Genomic DNA, 5131 nt, shown 5'->3' with positions numbered 1-5131 from the left:
GCCGCGATGGCCGACGCCCGCCAGGAGGCGGCGGTCGGCGTCGGCCGCATCCGCACGTGCCTGTCGTGCATGCAGGTGAGACGCGCCCCGCGTAGTGGCGGCGTAGGAAACAGCAGCCCCTCCCTCCCGTCCCTCCTCGGGTCCGGGATCGGTAACCTTTGAGTGGCACCGGCTAGTTTTTGATGGGTTTTAGTTTAGGTTGTGTGGTAGAAATTGAAATTTTTGAAATCTGTTGAAATCTGTGCCTGTCGCGCATTCAGGTGAGACGTGCCACGTGTCGCATCGAGTTAGCAAACGGCATCCACCCTCAGGTACGGGACCGATGGCCTTTGAGCAGGACCGGCTAGTTTTCGATGGGTTTTAGTTTAGGTTACTTAGTAGTGATCAACATTTTCGAAAACCGGGACCGGCTGGTAACGATCGAGCCAGGCCGGCTAGTTTTCGATGGGTTTTAGTGTAGGTTACGTGTTAAAAAACGAAATTTTCGAAATCGGGAACAGCCGTGTGTTCACGGACTTATTTCCGAGACCGTGTCTCTTGTCGCCTGTGTCACACGTTTGAGATGAAGCCATAAAGGTCATCGTCGTAATGTCTCATCGAACGGTGATCGGGGATGTTGTGGAAACTCGTGGGATGAGGGCTGAAGTAAGGAGGAGCGGGTGGTGCCACCCACCATTGTTTTTCAGTAATGCTTGGCACGTCATTAGCGGGTTGGAATTTCGAGTGGTTACGCGTTTTGTGATTTCAGGCGCAAGTGAAGGCGTCAGGACTGAAACGATCGACCGTTCAGCATCTCGTCACGTCCATCGCTAACCTCGTCGTTAGCGAACGAATAAGTGGATTGAAGTCCACACTGGAGGATACCTTGTCTGTCATTCTCCAGTGGCTGATCGGCGCAGAGGAGGAGTTCAGTGAACTGCACGTGGAATCAAACGATTCCGATTTTGGTGAGCACCCGCAGATTTACGTTTGTGTTCTAAGTGATTTTAATATCGGTGAATTTTACTTTTGTGTTCTAAATGATTCTAATATCGGTGAGATTTACGATTGCGTTCGAAATGATTCTAATATTGGTGAGGTTTACGTTTGTGTTCTAAAACCGTACGTTCGTGAATGCCAGGTTTTTTGTGTTGCATCGGCAATGAGGATGTTCGTCAAGTTGTTTTGATGTTTGCAGATTTGGTCGGCCATTTCCACGTGCTCCGGCGTCGATGTGACGAGGAGGTTCAGGCTAAATTGAGCTTGCAAACCCAACTCCAGACTGCACAGGAGTCGTACCAGCAGGAGATTGCACAGTTGCAGACTGCAAACAAAGAGTATCAGCAGGAAATTGCAGACTTGCAAACTGTACGGCCGAAATATCCGCAAGAAATTTCACAGTTGCAGAATGCAAACAAAGAGTATCAGCAGGAAATTGCAGACTTGCAAACTGTACGGCCGAAATATCCGCAGGAAATTTCACAGTTGCAGACTGCAGACAAAGACTATCAGCAGGAAATTGCAGACCTGCAAACTGTACAGCAGAAATATCAGCAAGAAATTTCACAGTTGCAGACTGCAAACAAAGACTATCAGCAGGAAATTGCAGACCTGCAAACTGTACAACAGAAATATCAGCAGGAAATTTCTCAGTTGCAGACGGCAAACAAAGACTATCAGCAGGAAATTGCAGACCTGCAAACTGTACAGCAGAAATATCAGCAGGAAATTTCTCACAGTGGGTGCAGACGGCAAACAAAGACTATCAGCAGGAAATTGCACAACTGCAGAAAGCAAAGTTGAAATATCAAGAAGAAATTTCACAGCTGCATATTTTACAGCAGCAGTGCCAGGAAAAAATTGTACAAATGCAGACTGCCCAGCAGGAAATTGTACAAATTAAGACTGTATTGGACAAATATCTACAGGATATTGCACAGTTGCAAATTGTACGGCAGGAAATCGCACAACTTAAAACTACACAGCACATTTATCAGCAGAAAACTGCACAGTTTGCAAGCTGCAAACACACATATCAGCTGGAAATTGCTCAGTTGCAAACTGCAATGCAGGAAGTTTCACAGTCACAGGCTACGCAGGAAACTTCACAATTGCAGACTGCACAGGAGAAAATTGCACAGTTGCAAACCGTAAACCAAGAGTATCTCTGGGAGACGCAGGGTACCGGAGGAGGGAGAGCGCTCGAGCTGTAAAAATTGCACAGTGATGCAGACTGCCAAACCGCAAGAGGATTCATCAGGAGTTGTCACAGGACACATGTGCCAGGACATTGCACAGTTGCCAGACTGCACAGATGGAATTGCCACAGTTGTGAGGCGCTGCACAGCTTGAAGTATCAGCTGGAAATCGCAAGACCTGCCAAAACTGGCAATATCAAAAGTATCAGCAAGGAAATACGACCTGCGCGACTGAACAGCAGAAAACACATATGCAGGATAAATTACACAGGTTGCGAGACTGCAAACAAAGACTAGTGCAGCTAGGAAATTGAACAGCGTGCAGAATGCAAAGTTTCAAATATCAACAAGAAACTTTACAGTTTCAAATTGCCAACCAAAAAGTGAATCAGCGAGAAGGAAAAGTACAGACTTTGCAAAGCTGCACAGCAGAAATTCAGCGGATATTTCCACGTTGCAGAGCGCAACAAGACTATCAGTGACAGTAGAAATGTTGTGAACAGACTGAGAATGCCAAAAGTTGACGATAATCACGCAGGACGATTGACACGCAGGTTGCACTCAGGACTGCGAGAGCAGAAATAGCTCAGCGGAAATAAGACACAGAGGCTACAAAACTATACAGCCTGAGAATATAGAGACGAGAGTAGAAGAACAGTACAAACAGAGGTACAAACAGCTGATCCAGCGAGAAACACTGCAGCAGAAACAGAGTTATGACAGCAGGAAGTCACTGATCAGACTGCAAACTAGCCACTAAGTACCACAGAAATAATCTGCACATGGAAATCAGTGTACCAAGGAAACACATGAGCGAGACAGACAGACAGACAGACAGACATGCAACGAGAGCACGAGGAAAATATGCAAGCAGGAGTGTAATCAGACCCTACAAACGTGTGCACTGCAGAAAACGTGACCAGGGAAGGCTATCAGAGCAAGGGAAGAATTTTGAGAGGAATGCGCAAACTGCACAGGCAGGACATTTGCCAGGTTGATGACACCTGTGAATCAGAAGCCTGTATGAGAGCAGTGACGGAAGCCAGAGCGCAGAAAACAGAGTGTGTTCTAGGGAGTACAGAAGAGAGAGTGAGCGCGAGGATGGATGCAGACGATATACTTCAACAAGAAGGCTAACACAAAGAGAGAAGATACTGAAGGTAGAAACAGTAAGAGCGAAAAAGAGAGAAAGAGGAGAGAGAGAGGCCGCAACGAAAGATGGTATGACGTAGCAACTGTAATTTAATCCATCTAAAACTGTTGAAACAAGGTCGAGTGAAGACTTTGCCCGCAGAAGTTAACGAAATAGACAGGGAGAGAGAGAGAGAGCGAAGCTATGACAAGAGACGGTAAAAACTTGAAGCAATAAGAAGCTGTTCTTAGGACGGATGACACTCAGATTTAAAGAATCGACAGATGACGACGAGGGCACAATTTTGGAGCGAGATGAAATCATAGATCGCAAATGTAATTTCACATATACAAGAATAAATTTTGTTGGCCTGTTCGTGACAATCTCTGGCACAACATAAACATTATCTTCTTTGGACGTTTAGGCTGAATCTGGTTTTCGTAGCCTAATTGTCCACAACTTGAAATATTATCGTTTCTATTTTGATTTTGTAAATATTATTTGTATCCCCGCCCGTACGTAAGTCGGCGCGTGATACTATTCGGTTTCATGTCTCCCCAGCCCACCGCCACAGCATGACAATTTCCCGTCGGTTCTAACTCGGGCTTAATTGAACTAGCCGTACCAAACTTGCGTATACTTACACATCTTTGGGGGAGAAGGTGAGGCAGCGTACCAAACCAGGTCACTGCCCAGACCTTTATTTGCCTTTACCTGACCTTTGACTCATAGTTTCCCTTCCGCCTCTCTAACTCGGGCCCTAATTGACCTAGCGCTACAAACTTTTGGTATAGTTAAACATTCTTGGGAGAAGTGAGCAGCGTACCAAAAAACCGGTTCACTGCCGACTTTATTTGACCTTTACCATTGACCTTGATCATATTTTCCCTTCCATTCTCTACTCTGGCTCCTAATTGACCTAGCATGCCAAAACTTGCGCTATACTTTACACATCTTGGGGAGAAGGTGAAGCAGCTTACCAAGCCAGGCCACTGTCAACCTTTATTCAACCTTTACTTGACCTTAATCCATATTTTCCTTCGCTTCTATAATACTCGGGCCCCTAATTGATGTACGCTTAAAAAAATCCTATGGTCACTACGACCCTTATTTGATCCTGACTTCTCTACGCCTGATCCATAGGCCTTCCCGCCTCTATAACTCGGCGTCTCCTTATGACCTAGCTGCGACCAAACTTCGTATACTTACACATTTGGAACACGGGGCAATACAATGTAGTTGGCTGACAACTGCCCGCTTTCTAGTTAATTATTAATGTTTAAATATATTACCTGCTTTTATGCCAACACAGAAAAATGGAGCAATCGCTGTGAGATGGAGGCAGTGACCTGGGGGCGTTGGGAAATGCTTGATGGGCAGGCAGGGGATACGTGGGAGGGCCTTCGGCTGTTTACGCGGCCGACACGGCGCGAGCGAAGCGAGAAAATGCCCGCGCAAGTCTCGCGCGATCCTGACGATTGGAGAAGGTGCTGCCTCGGCCGCAGTCCGAAAAGAACTCCCTGCGGCGTGCAGCCTAGAGGAGAGCAGTCGTCTTATGACATGAGTGAGCTGCCTCCACGCGATCGGTGCCCTTTCCTCCTGCCGCCTCGAGCCGAGATTGAGGTTCGGTTTGGGCCTGCTGTCGTTCCGCCCTGTCGTACGCCTCTCGCTCGTCAAAAGTTTGTTTTGTGGGTATTATTGCGATCTGCCTATTCGATTTTCTGCGTCGGCTGATTTGTAGTCGAACATGCTTACTTCTCATCGAGAGTTCTCTCTTCTCTCTCGTCTCTCGTGTTCTCTCTGCTGTCGGTCTCTCTCTCTG

This window comes from Priapulus caudatus, unplaced genomic scaffold (genome assembly GCF_000485595.1).
Source record: "Priapulus caudatus unplaced genomic scaffold, Priapulus_caudatus-5.0.1 Scaffold877, whole genome shotgun sequence".
Classification (NCBI taxonomy): Eukaryota; Metazoa; Priapulida; class Priapulimorpha; order Priapulimorphida; family Priapulidae; genus Priapulus; species Priapulus caudatus.
This window is presented reverse-complemented; position numbering follows the sequence as displayed.